At 40.2% G+C, this 27,184-nt stretch overlaps 1 long non-coding RNA gene across 1 annotated transcript; it reads right to left on the bottom strand.

Annotated features, from left to right (window-relative positions):
* Positions 1-8,076: 8,076 nt before the first annotated feature.
* On the bottom strand, positions 8,077-11,115 carry LOC133648536 (uncharacterized). The gene is made up of 3 exons (XR_009825885.1): positions 11,029-11,115; positions 10,812-10,910; positions 8,077-9,444 (listed from the first exon to the last, which is right to left on the bottom strand). It is a non-coding gene; the product is annotated as an uncharacterized LOC133648536 (long non-coding RNA).
* Positions 11,116-27,184: the final 16,069 nt, after the last annotated feature.

Here is a 27,184-nt window from a genome sequence, read left to right on the forward strand (position 1 = left end):
GGTTGGGGACATCTTTACGCTGCTGACCCGTCTCCGCTCGGGATGGTTCCTGCTGGCCCCACTATGGACTGGACTTTCGCCGATGTGTTGGATCCACTGTGGACTGGACTTTCACAATATTATGTCAGACCCACTCGACATCCATTGCTTTCGGTCTCCCCTAGAGGGGGGGTGGGGGGGTTACCCACATATGCGGTCCTCTCCAAGGTTTCTCATAGTCATTCACATTGACGTCCCACTGGGGTGAGTTTTCCTTGCCCGTATGTGGGCTCTGTACCGAGGATGTCGTTGTGGCTTGTACAGCCCTTTGAGACACTTGTGATTTAGGGCTATATAAATAAACATTGATTGATATCAGTATAGATATCCGCCTTTTTTTTTTTCACTATTGAAATCGGATGTGTTTTCAAAGTGTTCGGTATATATATATATATATATGGCGGCATGGCGTAGTGGGTAGAGCACCCGTGCCAGAAACCTGAGGGTTGCAGGTTCGCTCCCCGCCTCTTACCATGCCGTTGTGTCCTTGGGCAGGACACTTCACCCTTGCCCCCGGTGCCACTCACACCGGTGAATGAATGTTGAATGAATGATAGGTGGTGGTCGGAGGGGCCGTAGGCGCAAATTGGCAGCCACGCTTCCGTCAGTCTACCCCAGGGCAGCTGTGGCTACGAAAGTAGCTTACCACCACCAGGTGTGAATAAATGATGGGTTTTTAACATGTAAAGCGACTTTGGGTACTTAGAAAAGCGCTATATAAATCCCAGGTATTATTATATATATATATATATATATATATATATATATATATATATATATATATATATATATATATATATATATATATATGAAATACTTTAATTTCAGTGAATTCTAGCTATAAATATACTCCTCCCCCTTAACCGCCCCCCCCCCCCCCGACCCCACCCACCCCCCACCCCTCCCAATCTCCCGAATTCGGAGGTCTCAAGGTTGGCAAGTATGGGTGTAACAGTGTAAATGTAAAAATTTAAATAAATAAGTGTGAATGTTGTCTGTCTATTTGTGTTGGCCCTGCGATGAGTTGGAGACGTGTCCATAGGCTCCAGCACCTCCCGCTACCCTGAGAGGGACAACCGGTAGAAAATGGATGGATAAATGAAGGTGGAAAAAAATAATTATAAATTTCATTATTACATAATTCAATTGCTGAGTTGCATATGACATCATGTCTGTTTTTCTTATTCGCGGCTTAATTCACACGATGGTCAAGCAGCTTCAGCGTAGCATTAAAACAAGTGAGAGTGAGTGTAGAGTTTGAGCAGAAAATGCCATATTGCTGTTCTGTTCTTGAGTGTTCCAATCGTTCAAATAGAGAGACAGGAAAGAGCTTTCATAGAGTCCGGAATTAAGTGGTTCATAAGGGTAATAAAGTCAAGGGAAAAAAACAAAAGTGCTTCGAAGGAAGTGGCTCTTAAAAATATCACTTTTATCATTGAGTGGAATACAACCTGACCACTCGTGTCTGCAGCGATCACTTTGTAAAATGTTTTTATGAACATTTGATTTGTTTGATAAACTTTCTGTAATGCAATCGAGTTCATTCTCTACTATTTTAGTAGTGTTTGATAGTAGAACTAAATGTAAAGAAAGGACAAGAGTTTGCATTAGTTTGTGTTCTTTTGTGGTTGCTATGCCTAAATATAACTATGAAGACCTGCTTGTGCAAATAAACTAACGTCATGTTAAGTCCTGGTAATAAATATTGTGATTGTTGGTCCAATCCGGGCCTATTTTTGTTGTCCATTTTCATGACAGAAACTAAAAGCTTAGTTGTTGTTGTTGAGCAGGAAAGCCAAGTGCTTTATTTGACACGGGTGACCACATTATAGCGTCTTTGGTGATATTTGTTAGCATCAATAAAATACTCTTAATAGTATTAATAAACTAGATGAATAAATCTCTCGTAGGCTCAACAGCATACCAAACCTTGATAATGCTAGAAAACATTGCTGAACAACATGGACATCTACAGCTCAATAATGACACAAAGTATGAATTTCACACCATAAAAACTGCAGACATGAATTGTGGATGAGACTAATATTTGTAGCAGGAAATCAACTGCAAACAAACTTAACCTTTTTCTCATTAGCGTCACGATCACAGCAGCACGGCACTCGTCAATCAAATAAGTTTTTTACCGATGCACAAATAAGTGAACTCTGTCTTTCACCGATTAATGCTTAATTTGTGGATCACTCAGATGTAAATACATGATGTGCCTTCAATCTGTTCTTCTTTAAATCCTTGTGACAAGGAAGTTTGGTCAAGGCGAACAGTAACATGACCTTCGGTGATGATAAATTATTTAAATCTTTAAAAAATATTTATTTCTTAGAGTTTAAAAACCCACTCCATCCCATTTTTCTATTTCATGATCGCTTACCTCTATCACTTGCCTCTAAACCTTTCAAAATACGCCCAAATCTGTACTAAAGAAGGTAAATAAACAGTAGCGCAATAAAAACTTTAGACCATCGCCTGAAATCCGGAAGTGCTTCTAGGTCACGTGATTGCAACCCAGCAAATTATTATTTCATAATTTATTTAATTTCGATAACATGTGTGCCAGCACTTAATGAATTTATTTGATCCGTCAAACTCAGCCATCAAAGTCAGTGGGCAGGGTTAACAGGAATTTGGTCCAATGATTGTTTTGATCTGAAGTCTGGAAGTCTTTGAAAACATGGCAGCTAAGGAGGACAAACTTGTACTTTTTCAGGAGTTGATGGTAGATATTTCAGACCTTACGGGGTATGTAGACGCAAGATCTGCTGACCGAGAGCATGTAGCAGTAAGAGTAGTGGAATTTATTTGAGTTGTCTTGAGTTATTTCTGCACTTTCAGACCAAGATATCAACAAGTAATCCTCCACTTTTCTGGTCAACGCTAAACAGACAAGTGGGAGTGCCGGGCTAGCAATCAGGTATTTGGATCTGCTCATTGACTCTGATGGCTGAAATTGACAGATAAAATACATTCATAAAGTTTTGACAAACAGGTTCAAATATATAATTAAATAAGTAATTACATTGTGTAATAAATAATGAGACCCTTAATCAGTAATTCATTGAATGATTAAATGAGTAATGAAATATTAGAATAATCAAATAACTCCTGAAAGAAGGAACTCAATAATTAATTACGTTATCAAATAAGTAATTAAATATTGAAACAATTAATTCAATGATTAAATAACTAATAGTACATTTATACTAAAAAAATATATTAATAATTTAATTCCAATTATAATTAACTATTGGCACATTTATGTAACCATTTAAAGATTTCAATATATTTATTTTTTTATTTTTTTTTCCATACAAATATAGTCTACTGTGGTACTTTTAATGACTTTTTCTCAGCAGGGGGAGAAGTCGCTGGTCATTAGCCAAGGGCCGTGGGGGGTTAGGGGGGGATATCATATAATGAGGCTCATATTTTTACACATGAAGGGTGGCTTAGCAGAGAACGAGAACTGTGACGACTGCCCACAGTCGCAAGCCCATTAACCTTGACTCCTATCCAGCCCTCTGGACAACACAGACAGATGCGCGCGCACACACACACACACACACACACATACACACACACACACACACACACACACACACACACACACACACACACACACACACACACACACACACACACACACACACACACACACACACACACACACACTCACACACATGGTGAAAGGAAAGGGAGGGTCGACTGTAAACGAGCTCGTACAAAGAAATTACTTAAAAACAGCACTATTATTTATGATTATCAGACATGTATTTATACACAGTGATGGGCAAGCTACTTGAAAATCTAGTAAGATAAGCTACAAGTTGCTCTCGATAAAATGAAGCGACATGTGCAGTCATCCCCAGTGAATTGTAGCAAACTACATTACAAGCTACACGGCTAAAGCTACACATATATACATATATATGTACATTTATATACATATACAGTATATACATACATATATACATACATATATGTACACACACACACACATATATATATATATATATATATATATATATATATATATATATATATATATATATATATATATATATATATATATATATATATATATATATATATATGAGGGGGGGTTACCCACATATGCGGTCCTCTCCAAGGTTTCTCATAGTCATTCACATTGACGTCCCACTGGGGTGAGTTTTCCTTGCCCGTATGTGGGCTCTGTACCGAGGATGTCGTTGTGGCTTGTACAGCCCTTTGAGACACTTGTGATTTAGGGCTATATAAATAAACATTGATTGATTGATATATATATATATATATATATATATATATATATATATATATATATATATATATATATATATATATATATATATATGTATATATGTATATATATATATATATATATATATATATATATATATATATATATATATATATATATACATATATATATATATATATATATATATATATATATATATATATATATATATATATATGTATATATATATATATATATATATATATATATATATATATATATATATATATATATATATATATATATATATATATATATAATTACATATAATTACATATGACCCCAATATGACATGCACTAAGCTACAGAACCCCATTTAAATCTATGGGCCCACATGTATGATATTAATGTTAATGTAACTGAGAGTGTACAAATGGCCCGAATAAGGGTCCACTACTATTAACGATCTATCATTTAGCTGGGCACACCCTACAACTACCTCTAGGGGTCCCCAAACCCCACCGTATGATTTATTTTAGTTTGCCTTTTCTTTGCCCAACCCCTATAATGTTATTCATTTTCTCTGCCTACAGTAAAAAAAAAATCTATTTCTATCTTGACAAAAATAACAATGGCTTGTGTGTTGTTTGGGAACAGTTGGTAATGGTTTTGTGCAGTAAAACTATTCATGAACTCAACTCACCTTAATGTGTGTTCCTAAATTTGTGTTAGACGTCTTCGATGAAGAGATCAGTTATGATTTTAGTTTACAGAGTAATCAACTAAAAACTAAGGCTTTGGGCATTGTTTTCTCTAAACGCACACATTTGTCTAAATATGGCTAAGGACACGCAATATTGTGGGTTTCCTGGAGGTCGTCTTCATCACTAAAGGAAACATCTAATCTGTGGGAGAGAATCCCTCCGCCATTTTCAAGTATGTTTTTTCTTTGAGAGGTCAGCTTGAAGCGTCCCTCTGTCTCCCACTCCCTTGTCATCATGTGACATGAGTGCGTGTTTGTAATGATTTTGCTTCCTGGTTTCGATGACCCGGTTTATCTTGTCTCTGATTGGCCAGTCCTCAATGTTTCACCCTAACCTTAGCCAATTGTGACATAAGTACACTAACCGATCATCATGGATTTTCTCCGTATGTAAGGATGTTCTCATTCATCATTGTATTTTTAGGTATTTTCTCCATTTTCTGGGGGTCCTGGATTCGCTGTCCATTTTCTCTCTTTGTATCTTTGATACAAGCTACCTCACTACAAGAGTCTAAAAATTGCTAAGCTACAGGAATAGCTACTCGTTCAAAAAGGTAGCTAAACTACCGCCAAGCTACTACGTAGCTTGGCGGTAGTTTAGCGGTAGTTTGGTTAAGCTTGGCGGTAGTTTGGTTAAGCTATGTCGCTTTGCCATTGTAGTTTCATACTGCCCACCATTGTTTATAGACTTTGAATGACTACTTTACTTTTCTTCGTTTTATGCTATATAAGTATGTAGATTTTTGCAGTTCCCTTGGTAACTTTGTAACACAGCAGCGAAAGGACAGGAAGGTTCGGCAGGACCAAAGTGAGACAAATAGTTAAAAGACAATTCTAATCAGTACTACAAGCATAGGTGGGTAGAGTAGCCAAACATTTACTCAAATAAGAGTAAAAAGTAGTAATTTAAATAATTACTTGAAGAGTAAGCATTCAGTGAAAAAAAAACTACTCAAGTACTGAGCAACTGGGAAGTAACTTTTGATTTACCTTGTAGCTATTTGGGTCTTTGCTTGTGTGTGTGTGTGTGTGTGTGTGTGTGTGTGTGTGTGTGTGTGTGTGTGTGTGTGTGTGTGTGTGTGTGTGTGTGTGTGTGTGTGTGTGTGTGTGCGTGTGTGTGTGTGTGTGTGTGTGTGTGTGTGTGTGTGTGTGTGTGTGAAATAGAGACCCGAATACAGCATATATCACAAAAGATTTTCCAGCCACTAATGATTATAGCAGGGCTAATTTTAACATATGTGCTGCTAAAACATAAAAAAAATAATCCGCAACATGTTTTTTCGAGTTGGAAATACAATTCATGTTGGCTGAAATGTTTCTACAAACACAGAGAGCATGACGTAAACATTTTTTTTTTTTTTAACAGTTTGTAAGGTAAACATAATTCTGCTGCCTCATGTGGCGTCATGTCACTTTTTAGGGTTTGTAGTACGAGTGTGGCCATGTGACTGTTAAGCAGTGGTGTGCAAGCTACTTGGAAAATGTAGTTAGCTAAGCTACAAGTTGCTATCAATTAAATGTAGCTAAGCTACATTGGAAGTGTAACCCATATGGAAATATAGTGTCACTAATATATTCTCCTATTATTCATTTCTAATCTATGGTGTGCCAAAGTCACTTTGGTCACTTAAAAAATGTTAAACTTGATGTGTCAAAGTCATGTGGTCACTACAGGGTTAAATTAATGATACATGCACGCAGCACATTATTCACATGTTGGCCAGTAGAGGTCGCATGCACCTTTCTCATTCCAGACATTCCTTCACTGAACGTCAAAGAGTGAAGGCACGAGTCATATCGTTGTGTTACAAAGACAAGGTTTATAAGTTAAAATACTTGTCACTTCTCAAACCGAGTGTTGGAAAAGCAGCATAAGATAGCCTGGTTCCAGTGGGAGCCGGGTTGCTGTGTTTTGTGCTGCTGAGAACTCCAGTAAGTGTTACTTTGTGAGTGAGGCCTACTAGCAAGCCTGTTAGCCTAGCCATCCTGTTAGCGCTAAAGAGAGGAGTTTGATAACAAGACACAGAGTTAAAATGTACAAAACCAATTGGAGTAATATGATGTCTTGAGAGAATGCCTTGTGACATGTTAGCATGTTACAGTTGGATAACTTTATTGTATTTTCGTTTTGTGTAAAAGAGAGGTTTATTTAATGTTACTGTGTTCAGCCTTAGCAGTGAGCAGAGGAGCTGCATTCATTCCAATGCTGCTAAAAGCACCCCTGTCATGCTGCTTAAAGGGGAACTGTTGATACATTTAATTTATTAAATTGATACAGTTAAAATGATAACCATTATAATACATGATGACCAAAATGTGATTTCAGTTAAATAATCATTTATTTTATTTTGTGATGGTTTAAAAAGTGATAATTCACAGTTCATAATTTAAAGATAAAAGGATAAAAATCCTTAAATGGATGTAACTCATTTCATTCATTGAAGTCTTAAGTAAGAGGTGAAGCTACTATAGTTTTCATGATTTGATGCTGCTGTTAAAGTCTTACAGACTTACCCATAGCAAAAATGTGCTTGCTCATCTGTTGCTTGATCTCGTATCTTGAGAACATTTTGAGCTTCTCATATCTGTCTAATTCTGTGATCAATTGTTTCTCTTTTATTGCTCCTAAGGGACCCTTAGGAGCAATAAATAAGCTAAAAAGAGACAAGACATCACTGAGACAAAGGAGGTTGAGTTGAGACAACCATTTGAGCAATATTTGAGAAGTGGGATACACTGAAGAGAGCTCATATATGTATGACACTGATCTCAATTATGTCTCATTTATTTTGAAGGAGAATTAAAGAGAAATAAATGAGATGTATGAGCAATAAAAGAGATCTTATGTATGTCTCTTTCATGTCTTGATTATTTCTCTTAAATGTCTTAACAAAGCCATCATATCTCAAATTTGAGAATAATGAGAACAAATTGAGAGTTCAATTATCTGACTTAATTAGAAATAACAGTAAAAAAAAATACTCAAATATTGAAAGGTGTATAACTTTATTTGGCTATACAAAAATACAAAACATAAGATATAAAAATAGATTAAATACAACAATTTAAATGTAGTTAATTATTACAAACATAATGTACATATTGACATTCACAATAATTAAAACAACATAGAAAACAATATACAAAAAATACAAATATAAATTAATCCCAAGTACTCACTTTGTTGTTGTGAAGTGAATTATATGTATATAGCGCTTTTCTCTAGTGACTCAAATCGCTTTACATAGTGAAACCCAATATCTAAGTTACATTTAAACCAGTGTGGGTGGCACTGGGAGCTGGTGGGTAAAGTTTCTTGCCCAAGGACACAACGGCAGTGACTAGAATGGTGGAAGCGGGAATCGAACCTGAAACCCTCAAGTTGCTGGCACGGCCGCTCTACCAACCGAGCTACACCGCCCCACACGTGAAAAACTCAGGTGTAGTTTTTTTAACTCCTTGTTGAGCAAACCATGTACCGTAGTTAAAAAACCCCACCTGACTTCATCTCAGTAAGAGGGTGAGTAAATGACAACATTTTCCATTTTTTAAATATTCCAAACAAAAACGGAAATACATTTATAAAATTGTAACCGGGCTGTTTGGAACTGGTCTACATACAAAAAATAATCACACATTGAAAACCAGGGATACTTAACATTTTTTACCTTGGGGCCCAACCAACTTTTCCACTACAAAGGGGTCTGGGGTCCACTCAAATACAAACACTGAATTAGTCATCTTACACTAAAGTGTGTTAAAACTGAGTACCATTGCGGCCCATATGGACGGACCACAGCTAAGAAACAGATATTTGTTGGCGGCCCCCAAGGGGTACTCGCAGCCAAACAGTGGGCCCCAGCCCTGTGATTAAGAAACACTGTTTTAAACAATAGAACAGCCTCCTGCGATAACAATATAACATTTGGTACATAAATGATCATTGAAACATTTTGAAATTGGTTACAAAAGCTACTAATATACCTGATTATGTAAGCAGTAACATACTGCGTCATTTCCAGCTGTATTATTTTTTTATTTGGAAACAGCTTTGCACTGTGAAGGGATATTAGCCGCTAGCTTGTTAGTGAGGTTGCATCGGTGCCAAATTTGCGAGACACAGCACAGCTCAATATGCATTGTCACAGTATAACGTGGTACTAAAAGCTACATCATATGGCAATTTTATACAATATATACTGTGCAACCCCAGACCAAAATATTAACATGTTTACAAAGGAAACATCCTACCCCAGAATGAACTTGGCAGTTACAAGGGCCTACTTAAAACCTGCTCTGGCCCGACATTTGTTTACCAAAGCTTTCTTGAGCTTGGCCTCCTCAATATTGTCCCAATCAGGAAGGGTACCGCATCTCAGGACATACGCTGTAAGACAAGAACATAATAATCAGGCATTCGTAATTTTGCCACATCCGAGTTTCTACAGGTATCAAATCTATGCAATGCAATAATAATAATAATAATAATAATAATGCAAATCTAATTTAATGCTTTTTAATCCCATTTTTTGGTACTTCAAAAAATGTAATGCCCATGTGCAACTGCATATAGTTATCATATATAGTCAAAAGCTTACAATTATCTGTATACACACACAGTTGTAAGCATTAGACAAGTTAATTAGTTGAAAAGTTTACATTAACTGTTACTATCTAGTGTATTAGAATTGGCTTACAAAGCTGTTTAATTGGAGAATGTATTTGTATTTATTTATTTTTCTGGAGTAGCATCTGGTGTTTTGACTGTGCATGGCCGTAGACATTTTAGAAAAATACAGAACGATATTTGGAAAAATGCCAATAAGATGCAAAAAAAAAGGTATGTCAATTATATTGTATATTGTAGTTTACACCCTCTCTGTTGTTTAAAATGTTTACAGTAAATAGCAAGTTATGTATCGAGTGTCATGTCTTGTATTCATTTATTGTGGGAACATCAGAGAATAAAAGAATTGTGGTCTGCTGTGAAAATTGCCTTGTTTGTCCATCCTAAGCCAGCGTAGATCAATTGAGGCGTCTGCGTCACAACAGTTGCTAATTTGTAGCCAAGTTAGCTCATATGTGTTGAAGTGGAGGTGATTGAAATAAACGAGTTGTGTATGAAAAAAGCTCAGCTTCCCCATTATTCTGACATGGTGTCACAGTAAAGGACTACACGCCTACAGTGACCAAAGAATGGAAAAGTTTAGGCCCCCAGTGCAGTTTCATTTTGCCGTATCGAGGCAGTGCTTTTGTCACGTTCCCACCTTACAATACCTCTTGTATACAGTTTAACAGCTAAAGCTAAAAAAAAAGAAACACACAGACAGACGTAGCAATTTCGATGACCGTAACGTTCTTAAGTTAATTTTCATTTACCGTTTAACATATTGACTATCGGTCATGTGCTACAATTGTATTACATTTTTTAAATGCCTCTGGACAACGCATTTAATGCTTTTTATTGCCGTTTAAGGCCTTAATTTACGCAAAATCCATTTAATGCCTTGCGGAAACCCTGGACATACAGTACATTAATACACACAACCACACTTCAAGTTGATGGACAAAACACTATATTGCTTATCACAAAGCTATTTTTTTGGCCAATCACAAACTGTAATTATGTAACATTCAGTTATGCTTCTAGTGTGCTGTAATCAATAAGGGATCAAACTTTGTTGTATTGAACTTCTATTTAATTATTGTTACATAATTTTGGCCTGAAAACACCCTCAGTTCGGGAAAACTTACTTAGGATTCCTTCAACTTTTTTCCGGTCAAGGATGTGCTTTCCTGTTCCAGCAGGTTTGTTTCCAGGGCGACCAAAAGGGACAGCATTTTGACACTCAACTGTAAAAAAGTGGTCAAAAAGTGCGTGGAATAGACGCATACAATTGGGCTTTGAAGCATGACTCATGGCAGCAAGGTGGAACGATGATATGAATATGCCGCTCTCAGGAAAGAGTACCTGCTGGCCCGATTGTTGAGGAGGGCCATCGCTGTAATTGTCTCCAGGTCGCAGACAGTTTGGAGTACTCTGACTTGGCCCGGATCTGAAAGGGAAAAAAATAGGACAAACAATACCAGAATGAGAAAAGAATGTGTTAAGTCCCAATCACAAATTTAAGTAAACATAACAATTACATTATGAACAAATTAGTATGAATTACTTGCCTATTTTCAAGAGGACTACTTCGATTCGTTGCTTTTCTCGCAGGATTTTTTTGAACTCCTTCCTACATCCATCACATGGCGTCCATGATTTTTCTGCCTGCGGTCGATATGAGATAGTGTCCTCGACAGATGGGTTGCCTGCATCTCTCCTGTCCGGTGCCAGGAAAGCTGGGTTTTTTTTGTCAGGTGGATTAACCCAGCTAGCTTGCCAGCTAGCGGGGTGTGTACGCCGGGTGAAGGACCAGAGGTGTTGTAGACATTTGGTGATGGGCCAGTGGTGTTGAAGTCATGCAGTGATGGGCAGGATGCATGGTCTTCGTAGGGAGATGGACCTTTGATGTTGAGGCCATACGGTGGTAGGCTTGATGTATGGCCCCCATAGAGAAATTGACAATTGACGTGGAGGCCATACGGTGATGGTATGGCTGTATTGCCGCTGTAGGGTGATGGACCGATGGTTCCCTCTTTGGTAAACCTATCATGAAATTTCATTGAACCATAGATTACCATTCTATAAACCCAACTTGTCCATATATATATATGCAATATCAAAAGAGATGAGAAATACTGAACTACAAAAAAATTACTGAATTGACCCGCATTTTAACTTCCAGCGGCCGAAGGAGAACATGTATTTAATAGACTGGTGATTCTGTAAAATATAAAACAAAACAAAAAATGACATTGTATGATTTTCAGGTAATTTGCATTTTTTTTCTCTTTTTTACCTCATTTATCTGAAGTACAAAATATGGATTTCATGCAATAAGATGCACATCAATTACTTTTAAAAAAATTCATACAATGTGATTTTACGGATTTTTGTTTTGGATTCTATCACTTACAATTGAAGTGTGCCTATAATGATATTATTATTAATAATAATAATAATAATAATATAAGTAACAGACCTCAATCTACAAAATCAGCAGTGCATACATTATTTGTTCTCCTTACTCTATGATGGACGTACCAATAATGAAAATAAATGTACCATGACCAAAATTCACCATATCTATAATCGTTCTGTACGGTACTCCTAAACAGAAACATTTCACATCAAACACAAAGGAACTGGACCAATACTGAAGATGAAATCATCTTGACTGCAAGGAAATAGACAACTCACTTAGTCAACAATACCAACTAACAGGTAATGACAGATTTTTTAATATTAAGTTATACATATTGACTATTACCAAAAAGTTATTACTTTATATATCTCAGGATTATTTATGAAATGTACAATTAAGTATAAACTGTCAAACCAGTACTTATATTTGGTATAAATATGTTTTTTAAACTATTGCTTACTGAGATTTCCGCCCTACCTCCTTTATTTCACAGAGGAAGTACAGGCATGTGAGCAACCTTTGACAAAAGAAGACGAAAATTCACAAAAAAGAGGAACATTTCTATCCGCACGTAGTGCTCCCATGCAAGCCCCAATTATTTTTTTAAAGAATCAATACCACATAGCACTGGGGCCATAAAACAATAAATATATGTCGCGATAGACACATAATCATATCAATATTAAATGCGTTCGATAAAATATTCGAGCAAGCAAGATTCGCTGCATTAGGGAACCCAGCAAACAGAAAACAGGAAGTGTCACTGAGCAATGGCAGGGACATACTATAACAGACAATCAGTTAACAGTATTTACTGAGCAATGGAAGGGACACACCAACAGCCAATCACGAAACAGTATCAACAACAAGTAAGGTTGCTCGATGATGCTAATTATGCTAACTAGCAAGCTTGTTTTGGTTTCCCTGTCCTGAAAATCAGTGCGGAGCAACAGCAAGTACCTGCGGCCGAGGCGAGCGTTCCACAAATTTTGTTAGGATCCTATTTTTTGATATTGTTTACTTAATTCATCCATGGAACTTTTGTTATTGTTGAAAGCTCCGGTCGGACAGGTTTCACGGGACACATTTCTGGTGTTGTGTGTTGCTCTGAGAACCCAAAGGTGTTTCGTTAATGCTCGATTGCTGATAAGAAAGCAAAGTTAGCTCTGTTTTTTTACACTCATCCTTCAACTCCCATCCTTACACTAGTATTTATATTTCTATATATTTTTATTTATATTTACTTAAAAAAAATGCGGAATTTATATTTTGACGTGAAACTGAATGTTTAAAAACTTAGATTTCTTCTATTAAGAAAGTATATATTGTGTAACAATTTTTTTTCCTCAACAAAACTTGTTTATAAGATTTCAGTGTGTGTTCAAGTACTTCTTGAGCACATTCATCAATACTGTGATAACAATTGTAACCATGACATGAAATGTTAATTTTGTTACTCCCTAGTTTTGACACATGAGATTGTAGAGTGGATATTTACACTCTATGAACATTTTGACCATGGTTAAAAAGTAATAAAATGATGGCAAATAATTGTTTTCAGGGTCAAGAAGTTCAGAACTTTTAATCCTGAAATCAAAGTGGATACAGATGTTGGGTTTTGGGCAATTAAATACATTAAATATTTGTATTTGTCATTCACATACTATTTACTGAAACAATTATTTGATGGCAGATAAAATAATATTTCAGTTAATGCTGTTTTTTTGGTTTGGAAATTTACCAAATTTGATTTTATAGAGAGTTTTGAACTTGTAGCCCCATAGGCATGAGGTAATAAATGTCAAGCTTACCCATAGGGTGGTGGTGGTCCAACAGTGTTGCTGCCTGTTACAAGTGCCCCGTCACTTGATAGATTCAGCGCTGTGATACTATCATGTTCAGACAGTGGGTTCCGATCTACTGTAATGGTGTCAGACCCTGATGTTGAGTGTGATGGCTCATTGGCTTCCAACATATTTAAAAATGACTCCTGCGGAGTTTGGCAGCCTTTTGGTGACTGAGTCTGATCTTTTCCTGAAATATATTCAACAGTTGCCCTATAAAATTTACCATCTGACCACTTTGCTAAAACAGAATCTCCTGTTCTAAGATCTAAGATCTGCACAGGAGCTTCATATCTTGACAAAATGTCTAAAGATTTTGCCGGTATAACCGTCCTCCCATCTGACGAATGCCAAACACCCTGAAAGAGAGAGTGCAAAAGAGAAAGTGTTTAAAATGTTTTATTTGAGTATACAAATTTGGACTGGTATTTGTCACCTCATTTGGACAACAATGTTATGATTATTTCCTCTCCCCATCCCTATATGCATTTTAAAGCATATGCAGTAGGATGAGCTTGCCCATCGCTGTCTTAGAGGTGTGTGGCCTCATTACAATTAGGGTACTGTTACCTAACTTCCTTGGGGCGACTTTCCCAACGTGGCATTCTCAGCTGTTCTTTAAATACTAAACAAACTAATAAAGTCCTGTTTCCAGTTTGTTAGCTACATGTTACACTGCAATTTGTTTTATCCGTAGTCCGCTTTGCCACACATACATATAGACTTACCAGATTGCTCACTTGGGGGAGGAGAATTATGCAGGTCCTTCATTTTCTTTGTGGGAACTCTTAACCTGTTTTTTGTTGTAATTTTCTTTTTGTCCATCCTGTTAATGAAAAAACAAATTTTGGATCACAAACTGGGGATAGGTTGATTGGCAACACTAAATTGATGCGAGTGTGTGAATGTTGTCTGTCGATCTGTGTGGACTTGTCCAGGGTGTACCCCGCCTTCGCCCGAGCGCAGCTGGGATAGGCTCCAGCCCCCCCCTCGACACGGAAGGGAAAAGCAGTAGAAAATAGATGGATTGAACTATAATATAAATGGAAAGTATTTACATATATGGGGTCACTCCATATGGATGTTAACTATTTGGGTGAATCATATTTAACTTCTGTCAAAAACAAGTAAAGAAAATGATTGTTTATTATCGTTCTAGCTATAGTAAAAAAAACCTCAACCCAGACAGTTTAATACTTATTTTAATTCTTATCTATTTTGGGTTGCGGGGGGATTGATGGCACCTTTTTATAATAAGGTACATATTAAGAAAGTTATGGCATTTTTAACAAAAACGGTCATGAATAAAATATTGAGCCCCAATGACTTTGCATTGAAGAGGTTGACCATAAATTGGTGCATTTTGACCAGGTTAAGACAATCATAACTTTTTAAACACGTATCACAGGAAAATGATTCTTATATCACGTAACTAGTCTTAACAAGACCTGTCTGATAATACTGGTTTCATTTAAATGAATGAATGTTTCAAATTTTACACTCACAGCTACTTTATTTTCCAATATATATGCAGTTTATAAAATCAATAGCATGATACAAAACATACTGGCCACTGCCAACGAATACTCAAATGTACTGCTGCTTTCAAAATGGCGGAGCAAATTTGTTAATCATTGAACACTTTTGGATGTCATCTCTTATTTATTACTAGCCAGCCATACCAATAAAATGCAGCCCGTGTTCTGTAAAGGAATGGTTGTTGTTGAGTGTGTTGTACCACGGACCCATTTGGGGGTGAGACAGGAAGTTCAGGAGCTCCCGAGTAAAGAGTCAACTAGAGTTGGTGTCTGTCGTCATTCTTAGTTGTATTATAACACTAACATAACATGGTGTCAGAAACTTAGTGACGTTAGTGGTACGGTAGTAACGAGCAGTGTAACCGAGAAGATTACAACGAAAAAAAAATGGACGAACAACAGCAACAGTTAGCAGCGCTGCCCCAAGTGCCTCAATACTTCCCGCCAAGTAAATTTGACTTTTCGAAACCAGAGGAATGGCCAAGATGGAGTACGCGATTTAATCGCTATAGAATTGCATCTGGACTGGACAAGCAGTCTCAGGAATTCCAGGTGAATGCTTTTATGTACTCGGCGGGGGAGGAGGCTGAGGACGTTTTGAAGGCGCTGCAGCTAACGGAGGAACAAAAGAAGTCCTACAACGACGTCACGGCAGCATTCGAAAAACACTGCGTGAGTAAACGGAACGTGATCTATGAAAGGGCCTGCTTTAACCGGCGATGTCAGCAACCAGGCGAGACTGTGGAGTCCTTTATCACCGCCGTGCACACGTTAGCTGAACATTGCGAGTTTGGTACTCTGAGGGACGAGTTAATAAGGGACGACTAGTTGTCGGGATCCTAGATGCGAGGCTGTCGGAGCGTTTACAGCTAGATGCAGAACTCACCCTAGAAAAAGCCATAACGCAGATCAAGCAAAGTGCAGCAGTGAAAAAACAACAGCCGGGGCTGAGGGGGGCAGAGCCGTCAGCAGGTCATGTAGAAGCAATAACAAAGAACCAGATGGGGCGAAAAGTTGAATACAATAAAACTCCCATGGAAAGAGTGCAGACAACAGGGTGTGGCAAGTGTGGGAACACGAAAAAACACCCATGGAAAGAGTGTCCTGCTCGTGATGCCGAGTGTCACAAGTGCCACAAAAGAGGACATTTTGCCAAAATATGCAGGTCAGCTAAAAGTGTGCACGACATCATACAGAGTGAGGAGGAGGAGTTTGAGTTTGCGTTCCTGGGCGAAGTGAGCTCAGAGGGAGAGGATGAATGGATCGGAATGCTACAGTTGAACGGACGAGAGCTGGCGTTCAAGCTGGATACGGGGGCTGCTGTCAACGCGATTCCCAGCAGTATCTACTTCAGAAAAATCCACGGGGCACTGCAACAGTCAAGAAAAGTGCTGTATGGCCCAGGGCAACACAGACTTGAGGTTGAAGGATGTTTTAAAGGGGGTCTGACGGCAAAGGGCAAAACAACCAGACAGGATGTTTATGTTGTCAATGGACTGTCCAAGCCTCTGATAGGCCTCCCAGCGATCAAGGCCCTCGATCTGGTGCGGCGTGTTGATACAGTGGAAACACAGCAGAAGGACTTTAAAGCGCGGTTTCCCACTGTGTTCACCGGGTTAGGGAAATTAAAGGAGCCCTACACCATCGCCCTGGAGCCCGATGCAGTCCCCTACGCTCTGTCCTCCCCACGCCGCGTGCCTCTTCCCCTCTGCGACAAAGTCAAGAAGGAACTGGATCGCATGGTCGACATGGGTGTCATCTCCAGGGTGACACAACCCACACCCTGGTGTGCTGGCTTAGTCGTAGTGCCGAAGCCCAACGGCAAGATGCGGCTGTGCGTAGACCTAACCCATTTAAACGGGTGGGTTCAGAGGGAGAGATACATCCTCCCCGCTGTCGACCACACCCTGGGCATGCTGGCCGGGGCGAAAACGTTCACAAAGCTGGACGCCACCGCCGGCTTCTGGCAAATCCCGCTAGCAGAGGAAAGTAAGCTGATGACGACATTCATCACCCCGTTCGGACGGTACGCGTTCAACCGCTTGCCATTCGGGATTTCCTCTGCACCTGAACACTTTCAGCGGCGGATGTTGCAGATGCTGGAGAGCTGCGCAGGCGCAGTGTGTCACGCGGACGACATTTTGGTTTACGGGGACAGCCAGACCCAGCACGACGAGAGACTCTGTCAGGTCCTGAAGAAGCTCCAGGAGGAGGGACTAACATTGAATGGGGAGAAGTGTGAGTTCAGCAAAAACAGCATCACTTTCCTGGGCCACCGAGTCTCCGTGGATGGTGTGACACCGGACATCGAAAAGATCAAAGCCATACAGGAGATGCCTGCACCGACGGACGTCGAGGGGGTGAAGAGACTCATGGGGATGGCCAACTACCTCAGCAAGTTCCTGCCGCACCTCGCGTCATACACACGCCCAATCAAAGACCTGCTGTGCGGAAAGAACGAGTGGTGCTGGGAAGCGCCACAAGAAGAGGCTTTCAAAAGACTCAAACAGGAGCTCAGCTCCACACAGGTGCTGGCTGCCTACTCACCGACAGCGGAGACGTGCGTGTCGGCGGACGCCTCATCCTTTGGTCTCGGGGGCGTCCTCACCCAGCAGCAGTCAGACGGAGCCTGGAGACCAATCATCTTCATCTCAAGAGGTATGTCAGACACCGAAAGACATTACGCTCAGATTGAAAAGGAAGCTCTGGCAGCTACGTGGGCGTGTGAGCGTCTGTCCTCCTACCTGCTGGGACTGAAATTCAGGTTGGAGACAGACCACAAGCCCCTAGTGCCATTGCTTAGCACCAAGGCTCTCGACGAACTCCCACCGAGAGTGCTGAGGTTCAGGCTGAGGCTTCTGAGATTCTGTTTCGATATCGTGCACGTGCCGGGGAAGAGCTTGATAACAGCGGACACGTTATCCAGGGCCCCAATCCAACACACCTTCACGGCGGAGGAAAAGGAGAAAGAGGCCGAGGTCAAAGTGTTCCTGGACGCCGTCACTCAGAGCTTCCCCGCTACAGAGCACCGTCTAAACGACATAGCAGCAAAGCAGAAAGCCGACCCAATCTGTGCGCAGCTGATCAGATACTGTGAGACTGAATGGCCTGAGAGACATGCGTTGCCCCAATAGCTGGCTCTCTTTTGGCCTGAAAAAGGCAACCTCACCATGAATGGACAGCTGCTCCTCCGAGGCCAACGCATCGTCATTCCAGGTGAGCTGAGGGGGGAAGTCTTACAGCAGCTACACAGTGGGCATCAAGGGGTCGTTAAATGCCGAGCTAGGGCCCGCCAGGTGGTCTGGTGGCCAGGACTGTCGAGCCACATCAGACAGATGGTGGAGAACTGCAACACCTGTTCACAGCATCGTGCAGAGCAGAGAGAGCCGCTGCTGACGACAGCAGTGCAGGAGAGACCCTGGCAACGTGTCGGCACGGACTTGTTCTTTTGGAAAAATAGTACATACCTGCTAGTAGTGGACTATTTTTCACGCTACATAGAAGTAGCACACCTCGAAGTAGCTACTGCGGAGACAGTAGTGGCTGCTCTCAAGGACGTCTTCAGTCGCCATGGGACACCAGAGACGGTCTTCTCCGACAATGGGCCGCAGTACAGCGGTTCAGAGTTCCAGACCTTCGCCAGAGCATATGGATTTGCTCACGTCACCGGCAGCCCCAGATATCCACAGGCCAACGGCGAGGCGGAGCGGGCTGTTGCCACAGTCAAAGGGCTGTGGAAAGGAGGCGGCGACAAGGCCAGGGCGCTGCAGACATACCGCGCCACGCCGCTGGAGAGTGGCTACTCTCCAGCACAACTCCTAATGGGGAGACAGATCCGCTCTGACATTCCCCAAGTTCCCGCTGCACTTCGTCCTCGGTGGCCAGGCATTAGGCAGTTCCGGAAGGAGGAAAGGCGAGCGAAGGAGAAACAGCAGCGCCGGTACAACCAGCGCCACAGAGTCCGGGTCCTGCCGCAGCTGCAGTCAGGCCAAGAGGTTTGGCTGCCGAAAGAAAACAAACACGGGACAGTGGTGCAGAAAGCGTCTACACCGAGATCCTACATTATCAACACTGAAGAGGGCTCACTTAGGCGTAATCGCACACACATGCGCCCAATTCACAACACACAGACGCCTGACACACAAGACTACACTGAGAACACCCCAGAGCACACTCCAGAGCCAGGTAACTCAAGCACACCTGCACGCACCACTACAGAAACAAACAGACACGTAAATACTGATACAGATGCATCTAACAAGTACATCACAGCATCAGGCCGAGTCTCATGCCCTCCTAGACGTCTGGATCTTTAGGACTGTTGAGACAATGTGGTGTGTGTGAGAGAAAAAAAAAAAAAAAAAAAAAGAGAAAGAGAAAAAAAAAAAAAAACAGAAAGGAAAGAGGATTGTAATCTGATTCATACTGTTCATGTGCTTGAAGTTTATGGGATGTAAGTTGATCGTTTGAAAAGAAAAAGTAATATTGATTTTCAGGGTTATACAGTTTATATAAGATATATGTTTATGCACTAAGTGTGTCTTACAGAAAGATATAAGTAAGTAAGATTTCATACGGCAAATGTTTAGGTAAGGTCAAGGGGGGCATTTAAAGAGATAATTTTAGATAACCATTGGCTTTGAAGAAGAGGTCAAACTTAAGGGGGAGGTGTTCTGTAAAGGAATGGTTGTTGTTGAGTGTGTTGTACCACGGACCCATTTGGGGGTGAGACAGGAAGTTCAGGAGCTCCCGAGTAAAGAGTCAACTAGAGTTGGTGTCTGTCGTCATTCTTAGTTGTATTATAACACTAACATAACAGCCCGGACCTTCTTTGTCGATTGTTACTTTACCTACAACAGTATTGTAAAACATTTTTAAGTCAAACCCCCAAATTAATATGCACTGTAGAATCAAATTGTGAAGGTCATTATGAATACTAACATTACTTGTTGGGCAGACGCCATTAGCGTTACCGCAACCTCCTAAAGGACCACTCGTTGTCACAACAGTTAAATATTTTCACTTCACAACATTACATGGTCGACCAACTAAAAAATATTAGGATACTTACCTCTCCAAGTCTTCTGTCGCAAGCGTTGCGGTCGTCGTTTCCAAAAACTTTCCCGCTTCTTCTTCTCTTTCTTCTTCGCTTTCTTCTTCTTCCTCGTTTTAGTTCGAGGTTGGCGCACACAACGTTAAAATATTACGCCACCTACTGTTTTCCCGCTTCTTCTTCTTCTGACGTTGATGGCAAACAACGAGTCATGTCCGCCGATGTCTGATAGAAGGCGTGAATTTTCTGAATTGCCTTCCTTTGAAAGTTACACATAGCCAAAAATGGCTATTTTCAGATGGACATATAAGGAGAAAATCAACTTTATCTAAATTTTGAGATGCGGATCTGTCTCAACAACATTCTCGCGAGATTTGCTCTTCCTGAAAACACGCATGCGCATTTAGTGGGCGGATGTGATGTGAAACAATTCTGCATCGAAGGAATAACGACTGAAAGTAAGTAGTACCATTTATTGTTTTGGTATTTAAATTACTTTAACACACACGAGTTAGTATTTTTTAAACTGCTGTAACGTCACCGTGTTACGAAAATTGAGCTATAAAGCTGCATTCAACGGTGCAACCACCTTGCTAGAAGCTATGATACTGTAATAATCCCAGGAATGCAGGCTCATACGACTTCCTTATTTGTCTTGTCTTTATTGCACAAGATGTAATTTTGTCGGGAAAAAGGTTAGACTCTAAACCTTTTCCCGGCAAAACTTGAACCACCACTCCCTATTATCAACGTCACTACCCTATCCCTCCCGGAAGTCCCGCCCCCCAGCCAAAGTCATTGGCTAACACCCCGTAGCCAGCCGCTACAATACTCACCTCCACCGAGTTTAGTTGAGTTTGAGTTTATTTGCATCGCAAGTGATAAGATACACTTTATACATCCCATAGTGAAATAACAATGATAGAAATAAATGTACAGAGAACATTGGAAGTGTAACAATATAAATTACTGAACAAACACTCCTTCAATATAATATCGAGTTTTACATTTAAGAAGTCACACTGTATATTCCAGCAAACTTTGTCTGTATTTACATAGTATTGGAGTGTCGAAATGACAAAACGAAAACCTGGAAAACGATGGAGAAGAACTGGTAAAGAAGTCGACTCAAATAAACGATCAAGAAGGACTGTACAATTGGTGAGTAGACTGGCATAGTGGTGGTGCATTAAGCTGGCAGCAGATATAATATGTGATACTTTATTTTTCTTCCTGCAGTCATTCCGTCCTGCAGCCACCAATGTGAATGTGGAGACTGATGAGCAATGTCTAAGTAAGTTATATGTATATGCGTGTTCTTTGTTTATTTAGGGTTATATAAATAAACATTGATTGATTGATGTGAATTAGTTCTGATTGAGATTTACAGACCAGATAGATGGATAAAAAGCTGTCCACAGTTTGTCAGGAACAAGCATGGAAATATTGCTTTCTTTTACCCTGAATACAGTAGCATTACGTATGAAGAATGAAACTTGAAATATGAGTTATCTCAGCATGTGTAATTAATCTTCTTTGAACCTTTTCATCTTCACGTTAATGCTGGTAAGTAACATCAGGTCATGATTAGGGATGTAACAATATCAACATTTCACGGTATGATATTGTCACAGTGTTAAAGCCACGGTAAGATATTGTTACAAAAATGTCAAAGTGTGTTAAATGAAGTGTTTAGGATAAACACACTTACTGTAATTGAACACAAACATAATGTTCATATGTTGTAGTCCTATTTATTATTATAAACAGGTATTTTAAGTGCAAAGGAATGGTGCAAAATCATCCAGAATTTCAAGTAACACACAAAGACAAACACAAACCAAAACTTTCAAATAAGTGTCTTTAAACTGACATAAACAGTAAAAATTCAGTGTAACAAATGTAAAACAATAATGTTTCTTCTGCCAAGAAACTATATTGTGTGTCTGGTAAGGTTTTTTTTAATACAACTTGGTATGAGTTTGGATATGATTACTTTTTGAGCACATTCAACAATACTGCGGTGATAATGCAAACAGTGATCATTTTGGTCACAGTAACGGTGATATGACATTTTGATATTGTTACATCACTGCTGTTTAGTTTAGTGTCTTTAAACTTTTAACTTCCTAAGAAACTGTCCTTTGCAGTGGACACTTTTGTATTAGTTTGTAGAATACTGATTCTTAAGAGTTACAGGTAACTAATAATTTGACTTTTAATCATGTAAATACCTCACAAATGGATATTTTCCTTTGCTGGCGTCTTGGTTTCACGTCAACAATATTTTCCAAAAATGGTTCTAACATATAACTCATTCTAATATATTACTCATATTCCCTAACTTATTGTAGACATCGTGGTGTGTAGTGTCGGCACATTTCTTATTTTGTGGATTTCCTCTGGTGAGCTGCAACGGCTCTGGGTCGACTTGGAAATGGTCGGGATGAACGTGGCATGCTTTACCTTGCAGTATGCAGACTTTATTTTAGTTTAATCTAACACTGCAGTTATAGGCACAGAGATATTTCACAGCAACAATTCCTCGGATCTACGAAGCACCAACGTTCCCGTCACTCCTGCACACTTCCTCTATATAATGTCCCCTGTTTGAACTGTGTTGTCCCACACTGCGCAGGTTATCATGGGAGATCGAGTTTACTTCTCAGATCAGCCCACTTAATATTGTCAGAAAAAAACACACTGACGAGAGCTCTCGTTTGATAGCGACACATCACGGCATTATTGTGAGAATGTTGAAGCCAAAATAACGCAATATTTACAATAATGTGGCATCCCTCGTCAAGATCCTTTCTCATAGGTTTGGTTTGCTGCTGTGTATTTACTAATAATTGGCATTGTTTATCACTGAAGTTCCACACTTTCTTTTTATAGTGTGTGTTGTATTGTTATGAGTTACATTTAATACTGTGGATTATGTGTTACCACAAACACAGAAGATATGTAAACATGAACTATAAAGCGATCAAGATGTGGGGAAAAAAGTAATTGCATTCCATTAGCTGGATTTGTATAATGTGTTCAATTTATGTCATCTTGCTTCTTGTTTTGCATGTTTTCTTCTTTTTTTAAAATAATTTTAATCTTTTGAGTTTTTTGGTTCCTCTTCTTTGTGTCAGGAGGTAGCAGCAGGGGAACACTGCAGGAGGCGGTGCCTCCTGAAGGAGCCCAAAACACTGCTCTTCAAATGGAACACATCCAACCTCCAGGTGTCCATGCAGGATGTACCACTCTGGAACATCAAGCCACTCCCTACCTGCCAGGTACACCCACCGTCTTCTGTGTCTGACTAATGTTTTGTTGTGAATTTTGTCACAAAGCAAATCCTGCTAAAATATGACACATTTTTGAGTGTAAGAATGTGAGCGATATGCTGAGACGTTATAAGTTTTATCCTTGTGACAAAATGTTATAAAAAACCTTTAATGATTTTAATTTCAGCACATGAAAATATTTCTACTTTTGACTCTATCAAAGACAATGGAAAATCATTTTCCAGATCAGCCCTCATAGATCCTCCTGATGGCCTAACAACTGAACTACATGTCGATGCTGAGTATGATCCATCTCAATCATTTGAGGAAGCTCTCCCTGATATGGGGGATTGGATGTACAATGATGGACATACGTTTAATGAATGATTTGAAGATAGTTTGAGTGAGGAGTGTGCAGAAGAGTCAAATTTCTAGGACACAACAGACAAACCAATATATGACAATGCATCAGTAACCGTTCCAGAGTGCCTTCTGATCATCATGGGTTATGTAAACTGTCATAAAGTCACTGATTAGGCCCTAAGCAATTTGCTCAAAATGTTCAAGTTGCTTTGTCCCGATAGTCTGAATACAGACTGCTTAAACAGTGTACAGAAGTTCAAAAACTTTTTTTTATCCCGCTCTTCATCATCGCCTATTTTATTACATAAATACTGCAGTAATTGTTTTGGGCCGTTAGAAAGTAAACAAACAAAATGCCTGTCTTGTGGGGCCAGTGTGTCAGAAGAAAGATCCTCATCCTTTATAGAGGTTCCAATTAAGGCTCAAATAAGGTCATTGTTCCTCAAGCCAGGTTTTCAGGAGAAGCTTAACTTTAGATGTCTTAGTCCGTCCTCTGCGCTGGATGGACGCTTTTCTGCTTGCTCTCGCTTGCTCTCGCTTCTGCTTGCATTTTTTGCTACTATCTGCTGCTATTTTCTTACACAAAGAGCAACAGCTCTTGGATACTTACCAAACCAGTGGGACTATATTTTCTTTTAGATAACAGAGGCATTTTTCAATATTTTTACGACGTCCTCAACACTACGCGAGGAGGCCTACCATTCAAGATAAGCCTGAGCCCGAGCCTGTGCTACAGTGCTAAAGGTAATCAGCATAAGATGCCTCCTTTCTCTACGGAAGATTACCACAAACTGCTAAAGAAGATTTTACTGTTGGAAATAAAAATGAATCGGTTGGAAGTGAATTTAGAAGTGAATGGACAATGTGGCTACAACACCACTCTAGCACTCCTGTCGACTGAAAACACTGGACAGCACCATGCTACAACCCAGCTAACTAGCAACAATGAAGCTACGAAGAAACGGGAGGTCCCTGTAGAGGGTAATAAATCTACCAGTGAAAATCCTCCCTGGAACACACTTGGTGCAAAGCCAAAGAGAAGACCACCTCCCTGCGACAAGGGAGAATGGATATCTGGCAGGACCCAGCGCCCCGATATCTCTGATCTGACCGGCTGGCCTGCGCTACCATCTTCAGCCAGGCATACTGCGTCATCAACTCCACTGCCACGTAGGACACAGCAGCGGACAGCTGAGAAGAGGAGAACTACCAATAAACCTCCCCAGCAAGCAAGTGTCCAACTAAAGAACAGGTTTGCCCCACTGTTGATGGACAATGGATCCCCCTCTGATTGCCTGAATAACCCACCATCACCACGCAGAAGGGTAAGACCTGCTAACTTTACACCACAGAGAAAGCTAACGAGAGCTCCTGAAAATCTGATTGTGGGGGACTTTTCTGTAAAAGATATGAAAAGCAATAATAACACCAAAGTACTCTGCTTTCCGAAGGATATGGTATCTGACATGGAAAAAAGAATCCTGGAAATTGTCGCTGCACACCCAAATGTGAAAAATATCATCCTGCACATTGGTTTTAATGACATTGTAAAACAACAATCAAGAGAGCTGAAAGAGCACTTCAATAAACTCTTTGAAACAGTCAGCGCTGTGAATGCTGACGTTTTTATCAGTGGTCCTCTACCCCCAATCAGGAGAGGAGCTGAGAGATTCAGTAGACTTTACTCGCTGAATGAGTGGCTATCAAGTGCACTTCTTGCTCGTTCAATGCATTTTATTGACAATTTTAGCTTTTTCTGGGACCGCAGGCATCTTTTTAAGGCAGACGGACTTTGCCTGAATAAGATGGGAGTAAAGCTATTCATGAACAACATGTTTCACTTCCTGCATCTTGCATCTATCATCACTGCCAAGGACAAGAGACAAGAGGAGCCACCGAGGAAGGAAGACACAACACAGCCTATCAGGAACGTCGAAGGAGGACCGCCACTGCAAAAGGAGAACGTCGACCATGAGATACACCAGAGCAAAGAGGAGAGGTGTCTATCCTCCTCTACCGCCCCTCCCTCCATTCTGAATGCATGTGAAGATCCCTCCCCCACATCCCCCAAGCCATCCACGTCTCCATCTTTCTCCCTCCCTCAAGTAGACCTTTCTCCCCCCTTCTCCCCCTTGGAGTTCCGGGAGCTACCCCCACTCACGCCCCACCCTACTCAGATTTTTACCCCCCTAGATCATCGCTCACCTCCACCACCCCCTCCACGAAGGCGTGCTCCACAACCCCCCAGCCATACTTCACCTTTCTCACGCCAACCCCTTACACGCCCTCAACGTCCACCTTCAGTAGTTCGTCCCAGCTCTGACGCTGCTCACTCCCCCTCCCCCTTACGGCAAACCCCGCCTCGCCCTGACAGCAGTCCTGAATATTTCTGATACAGAAAAGGGTTCAGCAGTAGACCACATTATCAGCTGGGCCCCAAGGTTGCCTACATCAAATCATGGCACCTTCTACATCCCTGTTGTGACTACCAAGAGAGTAAACATTGGGAAACTTAGCCACCCTGCTAACCTAAACAATCTCATTCCTATTATCTCCAAATCAAAGCCAACATCGAAGCCTGTCAATAACACCATCAGGATGGGTCTGCTCAATGTCAGGTCTCTGAATAGCAAATCATTTTTAGTCAATGATTTTATTAGCACTTCTAAACTTGACTTTATGTTTTTAACTGAAACATGGCTGGAACAAAATAACAGTGCAAGCATTCTGATCGAGACAGCACCCCCCAACTATAACTTCATTGATATATGTAGATCGGGGAAAAGAGGTGGAGGGGTTGCTGCTATATTTAAAAACATGTTTCAGGGGAAACAGATGTCACTCGGTGAGTTTACATCATTTGAATACCTGTGTGCTGTGTTGAAATGCTCTCCCAAAATTCTCTTGTTAATTATCTACAGGCCACCTAAATATTCTGCAAATTTTTTTGATGATTTTACTGAACTATTGTCTAGCATCTCCACTGACTTTGACTGCCTGGTTATAACTGGTGATTTTAATTT

This window comes from Entelurus aequoreus, linkage group LG04 (genome assembly GCF_033978785.1).
Source record: "Entelurus aequoreus isolate RoL-2023_Sb linkage group LG04, RoL_Eaeq_v1.1, whole genome shotgun sequence".
NCBI lineage: Eukaryota > Metazoa > Chordata > Actinopteri > Syngnathiformes > Syngnathidae > Entelurus > Entelurus aequoreus.